Source organism: Rana temporaria, chromosome 5 (genome assembly GCF_905171775.1).
Source record: "Rana temporaria chromosome 5, aRanTem1.1, whole genome shotgun sequence".
NCBI lineage: Eukaryota > Metazoa > Chordata > Amphibia > Anura > Ranidae > Rana > Rana temporaria.
In genome coordinates this window covers 275,156,869-275,179,823 of record NC_053493.1, presented here as the reverse complement: position 1 = coordinate 275,179,823, position 22,955 = coordinate 275,156,869, and positions in this window count along the sequence as shown.

Sequence of the window (22,955 nt, the reverse complement as noted above, 5' to 3'; positions counted from 1 at the left end):
TGTGCTTAGAGGCTACAAAGAGCTTGTGACTGTACCATGCCTAACCACCCTTCTAAAGATCAGCGAAAAGAAAGATCCTGTAATCAGAGTGATCAGAGGGTTACCTTTGAGGGAGATCTGATATGATCATACTCAAGGAAAGATGTATGGCATCATCACTAGAAAACATTCTGGGAATTACTACACAAAATTCAGCTCCACAGATGGTTAGTGGAGGCTACTGGGTAACAGACAAAGGTCAGATGAAAAGGTTTCTTGAGTGATATACACATAATTCTGACAACAGTTTCTATATATGATAGAATTTCAACATCTACTATGTTTTTCTGCACCAGCCTAATTATTTTCTTGCCTAATTTCCATTTTATTTTACTTGTGCTTGTCCCATTTATGTCTGCTTTGACCTTTCCATTACTTCATATTTATTTGTATCTTCCTTTCAGGAACTGAGGTTTGATTCGTTGACACCTTTATATGTGATATAACTGTATGCAGTGTTGACACGGCTGTGTTTTTTAATACAATTTCAGGAATGGTTGTTATAGGGATTGGTAATTCAGCATACCCAATTTCATTCAAGTCTTTTTTTTGCAATATGTGCTATGGTCAGTGCCCACTCATGGGCCCTGAGACAAAATTACCTTAAAGCGGGAGTTCACCCGAAAATTTTTTTTTAACATTAGATTGAGGCTAATTAGGCGAAGCAGAATCGGGTGGTTTTTTTAAAGTCAATGTAGTACTTACCGTTTTAGAGATAGATGTTCTCCGTGGCTTCCGGGTATGATCTTTGGGACTGGGCGTTCCTATTTGATTGACAGCCTTCCGACGGTCGCATACAGTGCGTCACGAGTTGCCGAACGTCATTGCGGCTCTATACGGCGCCTGCACACCGACATTCGGCTACTTTCGGGAACTCGTGACACGCTGTATGCGACCGTCGGAAGGCTGTCAATCAAATAGGAGCGCCCAGTCCCGCAGCCCATACCCGGAAGCGGCGGAGAACATCTATCTCTAAAACGGTAAGTACTGCATTGATTTAAAAAAAAACACCCGATTCTGCTTCGCCTAATTAGCCTCAATCTAATGTTAAAAATGTATTTTTTCAGGTGAACCTCCACTTTAAGTTATAAATGTAAGATGTAATATTATTTTTGTTTATTGTCCATACAGTAGTATGAGTTTGAGTTTTATGCTAAGAAAACATTGTCCATTACAATGGCGGGCTCGTCATTGTTAAAAATAGATAAGGAGACTGTAAAAGCTCAGTCTATATATGTCTCATTGTTTTTTTATTTACCATAGGAGATATTTTCCCCATGACTGTTTTTTAAATGCTGCTGATCTACTACATTGGACTGCAAGCATAATCATATTCATATAGAGTATCAGTGGATGTGTTGTGCATTAATATGTAATAACATTTAATTGAAAGTTTGTTTGTTTTTTAGGTTAACTCTAGGCAGAACTTTTTTGTTCTGCCATTCCAGTTTTAAATGCAGTTGACTTCACTTTTTGTTCTTTTTGACACCTGTCTCCTGGACAGAATATTTCTCCCACTAGGGTCACAGACATTGAAAGCAATAAGGTAATAAACTTGACAATGATTCTAAACCTTATCCACTATTATATATAGTAAAGTGCTGAGGTATATCAATATTATAAAGTGATGCCTTCATCCCATTAAATTATTGTAGAGAAAAGGGAGGCATGTGGTGGACTATAATGGCATCATATGTGCAACTGATAAACAGTCGATATTATAATTAAAAGGTTTTTCCATAACATTTACAGTAAAATATCAGTTGTGACAACCATGAATCCACTTATCGTCGGCACATATTACCAACGATATATATAAAGTACCAATAATTGCGCAGTGTATGTAAACTCTACATGTCTCATGTTTCGCGGTTACTTGATGTCCGCTTCCTCAGGAGTCATACATACATAGGCGCATAATTTGTTGAAAAGGTATGTACACGGAATATGTCACGAAACTAAAAATAAACAAATAAACATTAATATCTTTATATATACATTGTGGAAAATATATTGTTACAATTCTATAGAAAAAAGTGCAACCATCTGCCGGTATATAACCATCACTAAAAGAACATCTCACCGTGTATGCTGTGTCAGGTAGGTGACCAAGAGCCCGGACCATAAATGGCAACCCACCCCGGAGGACACAGAAAGTCACAGGATGACCCAAAACATAGGTATAACCTAGATAAAATATTTAAATTTAGACATATGTTAGTATATTCACATTCTCCTCGGGCCCATAAACGTGTCCAGGTGGCAAATTATAAGCATTATATATATATATATATATATATATATATATATATATATATATATATATATATATTTATATTTATTTATATATGCATACAAAACATATATCTTTTATAAAGAGACGTCTGTTCTATCCCAGTCAATGTCACCTGGTTATTATATATATATGTATAAGGAGCCCTTCTGGGTACAGGGAGGTCTGAAAATAACAATTAATGGTAATTATAGTTATTTATATTAGTTATTTATTTATTTTTCATCAACTGAATCAGAGGTGTTATTATATTATTATAGTTTTTATTTTTACCTGAGTTCTTTATATATATTGTGACCAGAGGTGGATATGATATATTCCTTTGGAAAATATTTGTGAACTGTGTGGGTGTGCACCTGTGTGTATTAAAAGAAAAAATATACTGTATTTTTCGCACCATAAGATGCACCTAACCATAAGGCGCACCTAGGTTTTGGAGGAGGAAAACAAGAAAAAAAAATCAGAACCAAATGGTGTACCAAAATATTTACCAGTGCCCATAAAATGCAGCCTGAACATTGCCATTAATGCAGCCTGAACATTGCCATTAATGAATAACATTTAATTAATTAAAAACACAGTCCACTTTGCTGCAAAGATAGTCACTGGCTGCCTGCAGGAAGAGAAATTACATATCAGTGATCAGTGTACTCTGTACAGCTCTGCACAGCACAGGGAAATGCATTGTTTCAAATGATTTCAAGGTAAAACGGTGCTACTCCTCAGTGATGAAGAGTGAAGGAAAAGGTTGGAAACATGCACAAAGAAGGAAGGAGAGATTGTCCCTGAATATGTGCTCCTGGAAATGAGAGCCAACTTCATTATCCCTGCAAAGGGTCATTTTCTAAAAGATGTTCTTTATGCTGAGCTGGGGTTAGGAAGAGAGAGAGCGAGAGAATAGAGGGGGTTGGTGAGAAGTGCACACTTGGTGGGAAGTGCACACACTCACACTCTCCTGGGTGCTCTCTGGCTCATTCAGTAGTATAGCAGTGTTTGTCTGATTATTTTTAATCTTCCTGCCCACCTCCTTCACAGACAGAACACACAAACAAGGAGGTAGGGGCGAGAGAAGGGATGTGTGAAGCTGCTCAGTAGGGACAGACTGCAGGCTTGCTGGAGGTGGAGTTGGATGGAGCAGTGTGATGATTGAATCCTTAGGACAGCCAGGGGCGGACTGACCATTGAGGCACCCGGGCACTGCCCGAGGGCCCCATGCCACTAGGGGGCCCCATCAGGGTTGCCAGGCTCAGTAAAACCAGGGACAGTATGTAAAAACCTGTGTTTTTTTTTTACATCTGTCCCTGATATGTACGAAACCGACATGCTTTTGATGTGAAAATCCCAAGATTTTAGCTTCCCCGCCTCTGCACTGCCTCCTGGCATGGTGGCCATCTGTAAGCCCGGGGGCCCCATAATCTTCTATTGCCCCCGGGGCCCTATAAGTTGTCAGTCCGCCCCTGAGGACAGCTACACTTCACGAGCCATCAGCTGCACTGTCTGCACACAGTGACAGAGCAGAGGACAGAGCTGTAAACGGAGGATGGAGGAGAGGAGCAGGTGGATGGGTTTTCCACAGACAGGAACTTATTTCTGTGCCCCTCACTTACTTCTCATAATGTATGGTGGCGGGGGGGCGGGACCGGCAGTGGCGGGGGGTGGGGCCTAATGTATATTCGTTCCATAAGACGCAGGGACATTTTCCTCCACATTTCTGGAGGAAAAAAGTGCGTCTTATGGTCCGAAAAATACGGTATCTTATATAACATAAGACTATATACATGTGTATGGTATGAAATAAAGTAGGATATCCTATCATATTTAGGTGAAGTGAACTAAAGTGAAACGCTACCTTTATACAAATTAAATAGGGTTCTATGTCCTCCAGTCAGATTTTCGCTTCAATCAGGTAGCTGCCTCATGTGGAGTGAAGAGTCCTCACTTCAGTCAGATGGCTGCCTCATATGAAGCGAGGAGTCTGTAGATAATCACCATGATATGAATTAGCTGTGATACAACAGCCTCATCAAATCAACAGTCCAGGTGAGATAGATTTGAACTTACCACTAGTGACAGACAGGGATACACAGGCGTCTCCTTACTGCAGCACACAACTGATGTTGGTCCTGCGGTGTATGTTTTTATATTGTGTCTCCTGTAATTTCCATCCGGAAACGCCCATGACGCAGAGCGTCTGAAGGGGGGCGGACTGCGGCCACCCACCCCAGAGCACCCTGTCCCCATGTTGATAAGGACAGGGCCTCTTCCCGACAACCCTGGCCGTTTGTTGTCGGGGTCTGCGGGCAGGGGGCTTATCGGAATCTGGGAGCCCCCTTTAATAAGGGGGCCCCCATATACTGGCCCCCACCCTAGGTGAATGAATATAGGGTACATCGTACCCCTACCCATTCACCTGGAGGCAAAGTGTAAAAGAAAATAAACACACGACACAGGGTTTTAAAATAATTTATTAGTCTGCTCCGGGGGTCTTCCCTGCTCTCCGGGGGTCTTCTCCGCTCTCCGGGGGTCTTCTCCACTCTTCCATCTTCTCCGCTCTACGCTGTCATCTCGGCACTCCCTGGTTCTTCTCCCGCTCGCTCTCCGGTGCCTCCTTCTTCAGGGCTGGCCGCCGCTTTCTTTGTTTTAGCTCAATTAATAGCGGTGGCGCAAGTCTGCTCTTCTTTGCCGTCTTCCGCCTTCTTCTTTTCTTCAGATGTTGACGCAACGCTTCTTCCCGCTGTAATGCCAGGTGCGCGGCTCGCACCGATTTATATAGGCCTCTTATGATGTCACAGTCCCATCATGCTCCGGTACCTACCCACGTGGTCACCTACTGTACACAATCATTGTTTCAACACAATAATCGACAGAAAAAATTATCATTATTATATATATATTTATAAAAATATATAATTCTGCTCATATTGCCAAATAAAACCCCATATATATTCTCCATAGTCACAGAAGAGAGTGGGGGGAAAAAGAAAGTATGCACAGACATATATGTGCAAGTACTATGGGCCAGATTCATGTACCTGCGCTGCGGCGTAACGTAACTCATTTACGTTACACCGCCGCAACTTTTCAGCGCAAGTGCTTGATTCACAAAGCACTTGCCTGTAAACTTGCGGCGGCGTAACGTAAATCTGTCCGGCGCAAGCCCGCCTAATTCAAATGGGGCGTGTGTCATTTAAATTAGGCGCGCTCCCGCGTCGAACGTTCTGCGCATGCTCCGTGTGAAAATTTCCCGCCGTGCTTTGTGCGAAATTACGGCGCCCCAACGTATTTTTTGAATGGCGACGTGCGTTACGTCATTTCATATACCCGGACGTCTTACGCAAAAAAAATAAAAAAATTAAATTTGACGCGGGAACGACGGCCATACTTTAACATGGATGGTGTAATTTTACACCACCTAAAGAGGACTCGTAACTTTGCGACGGGAAAAACCAACGTAAGAGAATGCGACGAACGGGCGTACCTTCGTGGATCGCCGTAAACAGCTAATTTGCATACCCGACGCTGGAAAAAGACACAAACTCCACCCAGCGGCCGCTGGAAAATTACACCTACGATCCGAAGGCGTACGAAGCCGTACACCTGTCGGATCTATGCCAAAAGCCGTCGTATCTTGGTTTGAGGATTCCAAATCAAGATACGACGCGGCAAATTTGAAAATACGCCGGCGTATCAGTAGATACGCCGGCGTATTACTGCTGTGAATCTGGCCCTATGTTCCAGAACATGACCAAACTGGATATTGAGATTTATCAGTCTCAAGATTGAGTGCCTCAATATCCAGTGTATATTGATTGACCAGCTGGGTCATCAAATCTTTACTGCATTTTGTGAGAGTGTCCTCCCATATTTTCTTAAAACCTCTGTTGGAGTCTTATAGTAGGAACGGTCTGGATACGTAAGCCAATTGGGCTCACGTCCTCTGTAATATACCGTGAAAAATAACTCTATATACCAATAGAGGTGCGATTTTCGCTTTAACAGTATTTTTATTTTATTCAGATACGCAGCTAGGTCGTTGTCACACTGTTTATTTTTGGTACATCCGGTTTCTATCTGGGTCATATAAACCCCATCTATGCTGGACCCCATCTATGCTGGACCATGAAGATCCATGTCTTATCCACTATTAGAAATTATTTGTATTACTGTCTGTGTCCCTGTTGGGGGATGCGTCTTCATTTCATCTATGTTGTTTGAAAACTAACCGTAACTGAGATGGCAGATGTCAATAGAAAGTTTACAGAGGTCCTAACTCTTCCATACTCTTACCAGTACTAAAACAAAACTTTTTAAAATTGCTTAAATAGTTTTACTGATCTAACAAAAGGATTATAGGCCCAACCAGCACTTCTACACTAACTTAACACTATACTAATGTAGCAGCCTGCTCCTGTTGGGCTGGCGCTGCTTTAAATTTAGGGGAAAGTCTGAGAGTTAGTTGACCCCAGGTGACCACTAGTGTTCGCCTGGGGTGTCATTGCCACTCCAGGCCAACGGTGGCAGCAGCTAGGTCAGGGTGATTTGGGTGTTCCTCCTTGGCAGCCAATCTGTGGGGGTTGATCGTCCCGCTGTGCATGCTGGGGAGGGCTACTTAAGGGACAGATGTCATTGGACATTGGTCATCGAGCCTGGTCTGTCATCCCACCATGTGTGTGGCCCTCCTGGCCGGGGGTTGTGTTCCTGTAATCCTGGCTCTGGATCTTGTTGGTCCGGGGTTGTGATCTGTTGAGTAGGCCCAGTAAGCAGATTGGGTCTACGCTTTTAAGGGTAATCCTGTGCTGTCCATCCTGGAGGGTGGAAGCCGCTTGATGAAGGACCTATCTTGGAGAGGACCAGGCATGAGGCTGGAGAGGCCTTGAACTTCATCAAAGGATGCACCATTTACTGAAAGGCTTGATAGTGATCACCTGTCAGTTCTAAGTTCTGCAAGAAGTGAATCTGGAGAGATCAGGGTGCTGAATCCTGTGCTACGAGGATTTTGGACCGAAAGTGTCTCCATCTGTGGGAAGGTCTGTGGCAGAGACTGTACCATATTCCGTGCGTCATTCCGGCTGCTAGGCTAGTGAGAGAAACCTTTCCGGGTGCACAATACCCACTCTGGCTAGAATGGCGACGAAAGCTGTCTTGCTGGAAGCAGGAGTGTTTCCCGATTTGAATGTTGCACCTGAACCTATTTACCTGTTCCCCTTCCACCTCTTCAATCACTTATTTTATTTATTTACCAAGTTCAACAAATAAACCTTAGAAAAGGAAGTGTAAAGTGAGGACATTTTCAACTCTCATCCATTACCCTGGACGGCGAGAAATTAGAGGTAACATTCCGCCCGAAAATATCCAGCAGCGCCTTCGGGGGTAGTGCTACACTAACAATTTAGGAAGCCCCCAACACCTTTCAGGTAGACCTATTACCATGTTCTTGCTTTTCTGAAACAGTTCCCAGAAAAAGAATACACTGCCTTACTTGTTAACAATACTAGACTCCTATTTGATCTCTGGGGTGATAAAATGGTAAAACCTCAATGTTTTGTCAAGGCCCTGTGCACTCTCTTTGATGGATAAAGTGGAGCATACTGTAGCTTTTAATTCTACACTACTTATTCCAAAATCCTTCCGTAAGCAGAAAAATGATCTAGTAAATATGTTCCTTAAGCCATCTATAATCTCACTATGACCCTTCAACAGGTTTACAAAATGGAACTGTAAGATATGTATGGAAATAATTTCTGTTTGCTACATACCTGTACAAAAGCACATGTAAGCACCCAGGTATCAATACAACATTAAAAGTCCCTGAAGATGATGATGTACCGGTTTGATGACAGTATGTAAAAAAAAAAAAAATCCTGTTAATTTCTTTATTTTTCAAAACGTTTTGGCAAAAAAATACAATTTAAAAACTTGCCATGTCTCTTATTAAATACCCCGGACTGTCTTCTTTCCAAAAAGGAGTATTTTGGGGGGTATTTGTACTTTCCTGCCATTTACAGCCCTCAACAAAGTCAGTACATCAAGATTGATTGATTTTTAGATATATACAGTATACCATAGTTTATGGACTTACCAAAGGAATGTAGCAGACTAAATTTTGGCCTAAATTTAGAATAGAAAATATAAAGATTAATTAATTTGCAAAATGTTATTTTCCCAAATTTTTGGACTTTTTCATTTATTTAGCAAAAAGTAAAAAACCCAGTAGTGAATTAATACCACCAAAAGAAAGCTCTATGTGTGTGAAAAAAATGATAACAATTTCATTCAATAACAACGTTGCATGATTGATCGATTTAAAGTGTGACATAGTGAAATATGAAAATTGGTGAAATTGTCCGATATTGAAGTGGTTAAAGACAAGGTAGTCTAAGCCCCCATTCACACCTAGGCGTTTTGTCGCCTGTAGTGTGACGCCGCAGCAGCCCCGAGACGCTGGAGGGATGAAAACACATTGCCCTCTATGGAGATGGTTCACATCTCCACGCCGAACGCCGAACGCCGTACGCCTGCCGCCTGAAAAAAAGTCCCGGACCTTTTTTTCAGGTGGCTTTCGGCATTCGGCATAGGAGATGTGAACCATCTCCATAGAGGGGGTAAGGCTGCATTCACAATCGCGGCGTTTTGTCGCCGCAAATCGCGGTACAAAATGCCGCAATTTGTCGCCACAATTCGCGGGACAAAACGCTGCGATTTTGTACGCCTAGGTGTGAATGCAGCCTAAAGGGTAAGATCTTTATGCCTGGTGTGGTGGGCAATGGTGAGGACAGGACCATAACCATTAGCATGGAGATCTTGGCCCAGTATCACAAAGGACTTACGACGGCATATCTCCACATACGCCGTCGTAAGTCTGAATGTGAGGTGTCGTATCTCGGCACCTGATTCAAAGAATCAGATACGCCAGAATTTGTCTAAGATACGACTGACGTAAGTCTCCTACGCCGTCGTATCTTAGGTGCATATTTACGCTGGGCGCTAGGTGGCGCTTCCGTTGTTTTCTGCGTTGAATATGCAAATGAGCTAGATACGCCGATTCACGAATGTACTTGCGCCCGGCGTAATAAAATACGCTGTTTACGTAAGGCATCCGACCGGCGTAACTTTACCCCTCATAAAGCAGGGGTAAGTCATGTTAGGTATGGATGTCGGAAACATCGGAACAGCGTCATTTTTTACATTGTTTGCGTAAGTCGTCCGTGAATGGGGATGGGCGTAGGTTAAAGAAAATTTGACGTGATACTGAGCATGCACGCGCATGCACCGTTCGTTAGGTGCGTCATTTACGTGGGGTCACGACTCATTACCATACAACACGCCCCCTACCAGCCTAGTTTGAATTAGGCGGGCTTATGCTGGCCCATTTACGCTACGCCGCCATAACTTAGGGCGCAAGTTCTTTGTGAATACGGTACTCGCCTCTGTAAGTTACGGCGGCGTAGCGTATCTAGGATACGCTACGCCTGCACAAAGATATGCCCTCCTACGTGAATCTGGCATTTAAAATTCACAAGAGATACACAAATCGTGTGGATGATTTCTCCATTCAAAAAGCATCTATAACTAGTAAGGGGTGGTGATATGGATAGGTGACAATGTTAAGGAAATGGCACCAACATCCCTGTAAATGTATGTAGACAAGGGAGTTTTTTTGGGGGGATTTTTACGGGTGCCAGCAAAAAGTAATAAATTAAATAATTCAAAGGTATAAAATAACAGATGCTTTATTTCTACAGACAAAACAGTGTTAAAAATATTATTGGCTACAAATTGTGTGCATAGGTACAGTTGAGCATCTAGAGTTCAAAACAGATGAAAAAGTTTCACTCAACAATGGCATTGGAGTGATTGTTCCTTGCCATTGTTGAGTGAAACTTTTAGTGTTAATTTAACTTTAAAGCATATCTAAAGCCAATTTTCTTTTTTAGTTTCAGGTATTGTGGTGGAATGTTTGAACCTCTGTCTGGATCTTTTTGCTGTTTGTGTCCCCTCTGGATTCACTACTCTTTATTTGCCTCTGTGGCTATTGTGTAATCTGGCATTTTGAGCTTTTACCACGAAAGGAAGAGGGGGCAAACTTCCAGTGGGGACACAACTGATTTAGGGATCTCACCTCGCTTTGGAGAGATTTCCTCTCATTTCTTGCTGTGTCTATGTGAGAGGGAGGAAGTAAGATCTCACGAATAGGACATGGAAGGAAAATTAATTACAAGTTTTAGGTATTCTTTACTTTGACCAAAACCAAAAAAAAGTTTTGGCTTTAGATAAACATCAATCTAATTTATCAAAGGGAAACCATTTTCAATAATATATATACAGCATACCACAGTTTGTGGACTTACCAAATAAAAGTGATTATCTTGGTATTTTGTGTGTCTTGTTATTACTTTATACAGTAAGTTTGGTGTTCTGCATTATGTTTTGCTTATGATAAAATGAGGTATGCTTTTGCTGTAGATATCCCAGTTGCTCTACAAATCAATTTGCCTACTGACATTTTGCCAAAACACTTTCAGAAATTGCTATCAAATAAATCTTTTACTATTAAAAATGACTGAATGTTGCAATAGCTGTCATAAAAAATCATCATAAAACAACTTTTGAATTATGCTATAATCAGTAGGGCAGTAAAATATTATTAATGGTTTTAGATAGATCAAATCAATATGTAAAGTATGAAAGGACATTTAAGTATAAAGTCAGAACACTATATAATAGTTCCAAAATTTGATGCTTGCAGAAAATATTTGAATTAGCAAATTAAATACTTTCATGAGTAACCCAGCACCACTATCACCAGTTAAAATTGATTAAAATAAGTTAGAAATAAATACAATGAACAATGAGAAGAAAACGTAATGAAATACATATACAGTACTTATAAGTTCTAGCCAGGTGGGAAAAAAATGCTGTAAACCAAGAATGCTTTCAGAAATAGAAGTGTTAATAGTTTATTTTTAGCAATTAACAAAATGGAAAATAAATGAACAGAAGAAAAATCCAAATCAAATCAATATTTGGTGTGATGATCCTTTCTCTTCAAAATAGCATCAGTTGTTCTAGGTACACTTGCACACAGTTTTTGAAGGAACTCAGCCAGTAGGTTGTTCCAAACATCTTGGAAAATTAACAACATATCTTCTGTGAATTTAGGTTGCCTCAATGATGTTGAGATCAGGGCTCTTAGGGGGCCATATCATTGCTTCCAAGACTCCTTGCTCCTCTTTGGGCTTAGGATAGTTCTTTTAATGACATTGGCTGTATGTTTGGAGTCATTGCCCTGCTGCTGAAAAAAATTGGGGTGAATCACATGCCTCGGTGGTGGTATGGCACCATTGATCGGGTAATATTGAGGATCGTAGCCACATTGGTTGGCCAAGAAAACTTAAAGCAGCAGATAAAAGGCACATCATACTTGCTTCCCTTCAACATCTGTCTTTGTATATGTCATTTCAGTTATGCCACGTACACACGATCGGTTAAACCGATGAGAATGGTTTGATGAACTGTTTTCATCGGTCAAAACCGCGCGTGTGTGGGCGCTATCGGTTAAAAAAAAGGCAACTTGTTTTAAAATTAACCGATGGATTCCTAACCGATAGGACATAACCGATCGTTAAGTAGGCACGACCATCGGTTAAAAATCCATGCATGCTCAGAATCAAGTCAACACATGCAATGTGTTTTACGTCACTGCGTTCTGACACGATCGTTTTTTTAACCGATGGTGTGTAGGCACGACGCACCATCAGTCAGCTTCATCGGTTAACCGATGAAAACGGTCCATCGGTCCGTTCTCATCGGATGGACTGATCGTGTGTATGTGGCATAAGGCAATGTTTAGCCATGACAATTATCTGACTAAAGATCATATCACAGTATCACAGTAAAAATAATTGTTGTAGTGTTCACCTTAAAGGGGACTTATCATCAAATATATTTACTGGGTCAGTGTAAAAGGTTTTTGTTCCCTTTCACATAAGCACCATAGTCCAACTACACCTACCTGGCCAGGTTTTCTTTTTCTATTTGTATTTTCTCCCTCCCACAGGTTTCACTCCTCCTTCTAATATTGCGATGTGTCCTGTTGGTTTTACCAGAAGACAAAGGGGATGTATGGGGTGGACTGCTTACTTGGCTGTCCTCCTGAAGTGACAACAGGTTCTGCATGTGTGAGGGTCTGCCAGTGCCATGGTATGTGCTTTTTATGTATCCATGCAATGGTGATGCAACATGTAGGCTTATTGGAATGGGTTTTGTGCCAATAGTTGTGGGTTATGTGCATGTGTGGTATATGAATGCACAGTACAAGCATCCACCTAATGGTGATGTCACGTGCCAGCTATTTGGTGTGACTGTGGTGCCCATGATTGGGGCTTTTAAAGGAGATGGGCCTGGAAGGATTAAACTGTGGCTACAGGCTAACTCTAACTGCAGAAGAGGATTTAACAGCCCTCTCTTTGTTCCTCTCTCTATTATATCTCTGCCTGTTTTTGACTCTATCAAGGTGAGTGGCTGAATACACAGAATGATCCAGAATGCAGGCAGCACTGAGGCAGTAGGGAGGAAGAGATTGCTGGAAAACAATATGTACAGCAACACTCTCTGGTGTTATTACCTACAAATGTCAATAGCCAGGTATTCTTTGGGCATTTAGGAATGCATCCAGCCCCCTAAATGGTGTCTTCTCAAGAGGGAATAAATTCAATTAAGCACATTTTTTTCTAGCAAGGCAAGCCTATTTTAAAGTCCAGGAAAAGTAGAGAGGAAGGCACTGAGGCTGACTCTTCTGTATCCTTTTTACCCTCACAGGTGTCATAGAATTCCCCAAAAAGCAGCAATGCATTACAACACATGTCACGTACAGTATCACTAAAAGACATAATATATCACCTAAACAAAAATACATGCCTAATACTGGCATGGGGGTTGTCTCTAGTGCTTATGAAAATAAAATAACAAACCCTGTACAATTAGAAGCAATATCTAAAACTATCTCTTCTAGTGAGGACAATCCAGATCCAAATTTCCTGATCTCCAGACAAATCCCAATATATGGGCATTTCGGGTGCAGACAGTAAGGCAAATTGAGCAAATGCCCATGGAGGGTGTAGGGACAAATAATTTAACATATTTCCAATTCCCTCTAATAAAGAGGGCATTGTGGTGATAGTAAGTAATGAACAATATGACATGTTGAGCCATATTGGGGAATCAAGATTGGTACCTATGGTAGTTTACCAATACCAAGATGAGTTTGCCGGCATCCTTCATGACGTATATGAAAACACTATAATTATAAAGAACAACTAAGGTCTCTTGAATGTGCAATTTCAATGTGTTACAACATTTTACCCCTTTACCTAAAGTTGTAAAAAAAAAAACTTATTGGGTCCAGTATTGGGACGCACACAGAACAGCTAGCCGGTTTATAAGTGTTTATTCAAATCATCATGTTGTGCAGTTACCCTTCTTTATAAAAGACACTACTATAGATCTACTAGATATCTTAGACAGGAACAGTATCCTTTGCAATGCCCTGTTAGTGGTGATCGATACAAAGGACCTTTATTCAACCATAAGCATAAGCAAGGCATCTCTCTAGTGCATTCCTTCCTGAAAGATCAGGAATAATCTACATGACCAATAAATCTATTTATTTTAACATTGTTAAGACATATTTCCACTCACTAAACTTGATTGCTACGGAGCCCTTGTGCGCCACACCAGTTTATGTAATGCACATGCTTATTAATATATTCTATGGTATATGGGGACACAACATTTTCTAAAATAAAGTTAGCCTGTCTGGGGTTTAGCATAGGATTTGGTGCCAAGAAATGTATTGCCAGCACTCCCATATCTTTCAGTATGGACGTGTATAATGAATTGACGTCCAACAATCCATAAATAACCTGTATACTGAATACGTGTATAGTTTCAATAACTCAAGAATGTGAATCCCATCTCGAATGTACAAGGGTAAATTCTGGGCCTCAACATCTGTGATTAGTTCTTATTTTGGTTTTATTTTCAGTATTCTCATTTTAGTTGTGTGTTAACAACAATGTTGTTATGTGGTAATAAGTATTGATGTAATTTTACAATGTTATGGCTTCAGAAAGGAGTGTGCGTGCTCGTAAACGCATAGCCATGCCCTGTTCTCTCTTTGTGACATCACTTTTGCCTGGCGGTACATTCGGGGGGGCGGGCATGGGATGGAGACACCAGGGGTTTTATATTTGTGGAGCGTGCTTTCTTTTCGCTTATGTGAGTTGCTTATTGTGATTTTAACAATACAATACAATAAAATACTACCAATACATCCTAACATCCTAATACTACACTGAAAGGTCCTTTTGCTCCCCTCTGCTCTTTTTCTTTTGTAGTTACAGAGGTTGCTTCAAATCTCTGGTTAGCTGTCACAGGTGTTATGGATATTTGTGATAGGCACTCTTAAGCCTCGTACACACGACCGGTTTTCCTGGCAGGAAAACTGCCAGAAGAGCATTTGGCCGTGAACCCCGGCCGTGTGTATGCTCCCTAGCAGTTTTCCCGACAGGAAAACTGCCCAGGAACAATAAAGAACCTGCTCTCTATTTTCCCGTTGGGATTCCCGGGAGAGTGTTTCCTGTTGAGAAAACCGATCGTCTGTATGCTTACCTGTCCGAGGTAAACCCACGCATGCTCAATACGACTTCTAAGACTAAGGTTAGTGTGGAGTGTAGCATCGGGGTGGCTGAGATAGCATCGAATCTGACGAGCGCCGGCTCGTCGTAGTCGATAACGTCACCGCGTTCTTGCCATTCAAAAGAAGGTGGTTCTTTTGAGTGGCCGTCTGTATGCATGGCTTTGCAAGGCAAGCTTGGCAGGAATCCCGTCAGGAAAACCAAAGTTTTTTTCCTGACGGGATTCCCAGGCCGTATGTACAGGGCTTTAGAGACTTTATATTGGACTTTATTTTAATATTACTGCTTATATCATATGCCTTTGGTAGAAACTTTTTAGTGAGATGAAATATGCAATTTAGGAAGAAAAATTATTATATCTGGAAGCATACATTTTTATATCATTGTCATTTATTTTTTACATTTCTATTGATAAAATTGTTTAACGTTTGCCATGTGCAGAGGCGTTGCTAGGGGGGTGCGGGGGGTGCGGGCCGCCCCGGGTGACACCCACTAGAGGGGTGACACCATCCCGATTTAAAAAAAAAAAAAAAAAAAAAAATTTTTTTTTTTTTTTTTTAGCTGACATGTGGGGGCAGTCGGCAGTCGGCACACAGGCACAGACCCCTCCTCTCTGTTTGTGTGTACAGAGGGGGAGGGGCCGAGGGGACCTTCTGTCCATGTGCCGTGGCGCTGCCTGGGATGATCTGAGGTACTGAATGGGGAGGGGGGGTGTTTGCACCTGGGGGGATTTCACTGAAGGGGTGGGGGGATGTACTAAGGGGGTGTTTGCACTGAGGGGGTTTTCACTAAGGGGGGTTTGCACTGAGGGGGGGGGTTGTACTAAGGTGGGGGGGATGTTTGCACTGGGGGGTTGCACTGAGGGGGGGATTTGCACTGAGGGGGGGATTTGCACTGAGGGGGGTGTCTGCACTGAGGGGGGTGTCTGCACTGAGGGGGTGTCTGCACTGAAGGGGGGTCTGTGTAACATGCAGGGGTCCAGAGGTGCAGGTGGCTGTGTAATGTAAAAGGGGTGCAGTGATGCAGGGTGCTGTGTAATGTAAAGGGGTGCAGAGGGCTGTGTAGTGTAAGAGGGTCCAGAGGTGCAGGGGGCTATGTGATGTAAAGGGGTGCAGAGGTGCAGGCGGCTGTGTAATGTAAAAGGGGTGCAGTGATGCAGGGTGCTGTGCAATGTAAAAGGTGTGCAGTGATGCAGGGTGCTGTGCAATGTAAAAGGGTCCAGAGGTGCAGGGTGCTGTGTAATGTAAAGGGGTCCAGAGGTGCAGGGGGCTATGTGATGTAAAGAGGTCCAGTGGTGCAGGGGCTGTGTAATGTAAAGAGGTGCAGGGTGCTGTGTAATGTAAAGGGGTGCAGGGTGCTGTGTAATGTAAAAGGGTCCAGAGGTGCAGGGTGCTGTGTAATGTAAAAGGGTCCAGAGGTGAAGGGGGCTGTGTGATGTAAAGGGGTCCAGTGATGCAGGGTGCTGTGTAATGTAAAGGGGTCCAGAGGTGCAGGGTGCTGTGTAATGTAAAGGGGTCCAGTGATGCAGGGTGCTGTGTAATGTAAAGGGGTCCTGAGGTGCAGGGTACTGTGTAATGTAAAGGGGTCCAGTGATGCAGGGTGCTGTGTAATGTAAAGGGGTCCAGTGATGCAGGGGGCTGTGTAATGTAAAGGGGTCCAGTGATGCAGGGTGCTGTGCAATGTAAAGGGGTCCAGAGGTGCAGGGGGCTGTGTAATGTAAAGGGGTCCAGTGATGCAGGGTGCTGTGCAATGTAAAGTGGTCCAGAGGTGCAGTTGTGGAGAGGGGTACACAGTAGTAACAAAAAGATATTGAAGGATGCAGAGGTATGCAAGGGGCACAGTGGGTGTTTTTACATTTTAACGTGGGGGGGGTGCCAGATTTTGGATCCGCCCCGGATGCCAAATGCTCTAGGTACGCCCCTGGCCTATAGGCTCCTGAGATATGAATTCCAGTTCTGGAGAAAGAGAGGTGGGGGGAGGGGACAAAGAAAAATGGAGAGAAAGAAGAAGTGATAGAACGAACAAGAAAGATGGATAGGGAGAGAGAGAAAAGGGGAAGAAAGGAGAACAGAGAGCAAACAGTAGGGTAAAAAATATTTGAAAAATGTTATTGGGGGGGGGGGGTGACACCATATTTTACCGCACCGGGTGACACCAACCCTAGTGACGCCACTGGCCATGTGTAATGTCTGGGTACCATGAGTCTGTTACTCTCTCTTTTTCTTCATTGGTGACACAATTATTGATCATTTCGTCTGACTAAAACTTTGGAATTGGATATCCAATATTCAAAGAGTCACTAAGATGAGGGACTGCTGCTCAGTTCCCTTCTGTTTTAACTACTGTTTGCAAATCAACGCTTGAGCTATGAAGCCTGCTGGATGAATTCAATTATTAATATGCATTGTTCAATATTTCACTGAAAATAAAATAAAAAAAATAAGCATTTAAGAATAGTAAAGAACGTCTATATAAAATGCGGCATCTTTCCTTTAAGTTATCATAGATCTCTCTCCCTACCCCTACTCATTCTATTGGTATCTGTATCAGGGACCTAGTCGTATCAAATTGTATATATCCCAGGGAGGTTGCCCTCCTGTCTCTAAGTGAATTGGGGAGAAAGAGATAAAGAAGGGTATAGGGAGCGAAAGAAGGGTCACCATACACTAACCAAAATAAGGGACCACAATGAGACCATGTATGTGTTGTTATATGTCTGTCAGTATATAAATGAAAGAATGTTATGTTGATGTCAGTCTGTGTTAAAAAAAAAAAAAATATTTAATAAAAAAATGTAATGGAAAAAAAAGTTATCATAGATTTGTGGTCTGATGAACATAAAAAGTATTCCCCTCATTTTGTTTATAACTGTATTAGACTCAAAAGCAAACATTTCCAGATTATCAATTTTAAGATATAAGGGCTCCATTTTTTGTTCTTTTCTCCGTTATTTTCATCTGGTGATGCAACTAGTAAATCCGTTATTCTTCAACTTTCAACAGACCTAGCTTTCTCCCCAGATTAACAACATTGCTGTCAAAAGGTATCTCTGTAGCTCCTCCATCCAGAAGACAGGAAGCGTGTTGCTAGCTGGTTCCCCGGGTGAAAATACAGAATAAATAAATAAATCAATAAATAAAACCAATGCAGCCACCATATTTAACCACTTGAGACCCACGCTGTAGACGAAAGACGTCCACAGCGCGGCTCTCAACTGCCGGGTGGACGTCTCTGGACGTCCTTTTATTTGCATTCCCCACGCGCGCCGCGGGGAAAAACTGCGCGTGGCCATTGCTAAGGTGCCGATGCGCATGCCTGGCGGCCGCAATGTCCGCCAGATACCCGCAATCGGAAGTGACAGCAGCGACATGGAGCTCTGTGTGTAAACGTCCTGTCAGGGAGAGAGGAGACCGATGCTGTGTCCCTTGTACATAGGGACACAGCATCGGTCACCTCCCCCAGTCAGTCCCCTCCACACACAGTAAATTTCACACCCAGGGAATACATTTAACCCCTTCCTCACCCCCTAGTTTTAATCCCTTCCCTGCCAGTCACATTTACACAGTAATCAGTGCATTTTTATAGCACTGATCGCTGTATAAATGTGAATGGTCCCAAAATAGTGTCAAAAGTGTCTGATATGTCCGCCGCAATATTGCAGGCCTGACAAAAAAAACGCAGATCGCCGCCATTACTAGTAAATAATAAAAAATAAAAAATAAATCATAAATCTATCCCCTATTTTGTAGGCGCTATAACTTTTGTGCAAACCAATCAATATACGCTTTTTGCGATGGTTTTAACAAAAATATGTAAAAGAATACGTATCGGCCTAAGCTGAGGAAAACATTTTTTTTTAATTGAGATATTAATATAACAAAAAGTAAAAAATATTGTGTTTTTTAACAAATTTTTTTTGTTTATAGCACAAAAAATAGAAATCGCAGAGATGATCAAATACCACCAAAAGAAAGCTCTATTTGTGGGAAAAAAATGATAAAAATATAATTTGGGTACAGTGTTGTATGACCGCGCAATTGTCATTTAAAATGCGTCAGCGCTGAAAGTTGAAAATTGGTCTGGGCAGGTAGGGGGTTTAAGTGCCCAGTAATGAAGTGGTTAAAGATTGGTAAGGTGCAATTTATTACATTTTTGTTTTGGAATTTAATACAACTTTAAGAAATGTCACATTACGTTATTTAAAACATAAAAAAAAACGAATTGATTTTAGTAATAAAATATTTTCTCTTCAGCTTTTTTTAATTTCTATATTGATAAGATAGCAATAAAATATTTCACATTTTTAGGTGTAAGGATTTACAGTCATATTTTGTATGTATCGCTTTGTATATCTGAATATGCATAACATACAGTATCTGAAAATATATGAATTTGATTTAAAAATGGAAATAAGAAGACTGTTGTCAGTACAATTAAAGCGAATCTTGCATACATCATTAGTTAGAAATTTAAATGCTAACAAATCTCATAAAAATAACACATAGTTAAAAAACTCAATATACTGTACCTCCCTAAACCACAGATCTTGATACAACTTTAAACGCTCTACCAATGTGCCATCTACCACCATGCTTGGCCATAGGTTTAGTTTTTTTTCATATATGCCAAATAATAAAAAAATAACTTTTTTGACTTTCATACACTTTAATAGGTTTTAGTTAGCAATGGAAAGGCTTTTTAGGCTAAGTGTGTTTATATTCACTGGGGTCTAGTAATGAAGTATATTTTTACAACCATTTATTTGGGGGAAAAAAACGTTTTCTTCTTTTCTTTTTTTGTGACTGGTAAGGTTATTGCAGGCTCCCTTATTAGTGTTGCTATGTATTAGGAACCACAGTTCGTGATGCTGATTTTTGATTTATTGATGTGGCTTAAGTAGGGTATACACTGTTTATTTTTTATCATTCAACCAGCAAGTGGAAGATAAAAAAACTCACAAAAATCTGTATCACCAATGTTTATGCAGGGATCCCCCTAGCTGTTCTATTGTATTCTGATAGGTGAACACCCCTGTCAGAATACACAGATAAGCGCTGCAGCCATTGACTACAAGCGCTGATCGAATGCTGTTTTTTCAACATGACTGTTCACCAGTAACCGGTCATTATACTTGGTTCCTGCTGAACTGGATGATTTTTGCTTTACTCTGCCTTCCTTTTGTGAGTGTAAATTAAACTACTTTAAGCTTTTGTTTCGGATCTTGCAAAGAAAATGTAGCAGAGATGCCTCTTAATCAACTATTCCACAATCGGAGCAATCCAATTAATGCCAGGAATTCAATTTAAGATACTTATACAGTATCTCACAAAAGTGAGTACACCCCTCACATTTTTGTAAATATTTTATTATATCTTTTCATGTGACAACACTGAAGAAATTATACTTTGCTACAATGTAAACTAGTGCGTGTACATTAACAGTGTAAATTTGCTGTCCCCTCAAAATAACTCAACACACAGCCACTAATGTCTAAACCGCTAGCAACAAAAGTGAGTGAACCCCTAAGTGAAAATGTCCAGATTTGGCCCAAGATGTCAATATTTTGTGTGGCTACCATTGTTTTCCAGCACTGCCTTAACCCTCCTGAGCATGGAGTTCACCAGAGTTTCACAGGTTGCCACTAAATTCCTTTTACACTCTTTGACATCACAGAGCTGGTAGATGTTAGAGACCTTGCGCTCCTCCACCTTCCATTTGAGGATGCCCCACAGATGCTCAATAGTGTTTAGGTCTGGAGACATGCTTGGCCAGTCCATTACCTTTAACCTCTGCTTCTTTAGCAAGGCAGTAGTCATCTTGGAGGTGTGTTTGGGGTCTTTATCATGTTGGAATACTGCCCTGCATCCCAGTCTCCGAAGAGAGGGGATCATGCTCTGCTTCAGTAAGTCACAGTACATTTTGGCATTCATGGTTCCCTTATTGAACTGTAGCTCCCCAGTGCCGGCAACACCCATGCAGCCCCAGACACTACCACCACCATGGTTGACTGTAGGCAAAACACACTTGTCTTTGTACTCCTCACCTGGTTGTCACCAAACACACTTGACACCATCTGAACAAAATATGTTTATCTTGGTCTCATCAGACCATGGGACATGGTTTCAGTAATCCATGTCCTTATTCTGCTTGTCGTCAGCAAACTGTTTGCAGGCTTTCTTGTGCATTATCTTTGAAAGAGGCTTCCTTCTGGGACGACAGCTATGCAGACCAATTTGATGCAGTGTGCAGCGTATGGTCTGAGCAATGACAGGCTAACCCATTCAACCTCTGCAGCAATGCTGGCAGCACTCATACGTCTGTTTCCCAAAGAAAACTTCTGGATATAACGCTGAGCATGTGCACTCAACTTCTTTGGTTGACCATGGCGAGGCCTGTTCTATGTTGAACCTGGCCCGTAAAACCGCTGTATGGTCCTTGCCACTGTGCTGCAGCTCAGTTTTAGGGTCTTGGCAATCTTCTTATAGCCTAGGTCATCTTTATGTAGAGCAACAATTATTTTTTTCAGATCCTCAGAAATTTCTTTGCCATAAGGTGCCATGTTGAACTTCCGGTGACCATTGTGAGAGATTGTGAGCAATAACACCAAATTTAACACACCTGCTCCCCATTCACACCTGAGACCTTGTAAGGCTAACGTGTCACATGACACAGGGGACATTAACGGCTGTGTGTGTTGAGTTATTTTGAGGGGACAGCAAATTTACACTGTTGTACAGGCTGTACACGCTCTACTTTACATTGTAGCAAAGTGTAATTTCTTCAGTGTTGTCGCATGAAAAGATATAATAAAATATTTACAAAAATGTGAGGGGTGTACACGCTTTTGTGAGACACTGTACAAGAGTCACAATAGAAGTGCCCTCATAGAATAAAACAATTGGGAGCTTCTTCATAACATGTTCCTGCTCATGTATCCCTGTGCACTAAAATAAGCATTTAGGTCCTGTTTACACCTGATGTATTTCATGCAGTTTCCATTGAAGTAAAATGCAAAGATGCCCAACTCAATCTACGCCGTTATTAATATGGCATGTGCACATCAATAATTTGGTTTCAAAAGGGTGATTTTACTAAAGGAATAGGGATTATCCACCTAAAGTGTCATACAGTTTGTTGAAAGATTGTGTTGAAGTAAATTTGAAACCGACAAGCCCTAAGAGAGTTTTATCCAAAGTGATCAGCTTTTTCTGATGCATTTGAGTGTAGTAATTTTAATTCCATATCCTGGTAGTTAATAAAAACTATAAATTCCTGCTTCAATAACTTTGCGCTATTGACACAAAATGGAATCAAAAGTTTTTGTTATATCAAATTGCAGCATTTATGTCCAGCTTATTTTACACCCTGATGGTGCGTACACACAGTCGGAATTTCCAACAACAAATGTTTGATGTGAGCTTTTGGTCGGATATTCCGACTGTGTGTAGCCTCCATCGGACATTTGCTGTCGGAATTTCCGACAACAAATGTTTGAGAGCTGCTTCTCAATTTTTCCGACAACAAAAGTTTTTGTCGGAAATTCTGATCGTCTGTATGCAATTCCGACGCATGCTCGGAATCAATTCAAAGCATGCTCAGAATAATTGAACTTCATTGGTCTCGGCTCGTTGTAGTGTTGTACGTCACGCGTTCATGATGTTCGGAAGTTCCGACAACATTTGTGTGACCGTGTGTATGCAAGACAAGTTTGAGCGAACAATCCATCGGAAAAAAATCCACAGTTTTGTTGTCGGAATGTCCGATCGTGTGTACGTAGCATTACAGTCGACAAGTAATTTGGTGGTGATCTATAGTCAGACAACAAAGTTCATGAAAAAAACTTGATAGACTACTCAGTCTTTTTCTGCTATCACTTTTCTAGGTTTATCACTTTTATATGTACTGCAATTGTTTCTGAGTAACAGTCA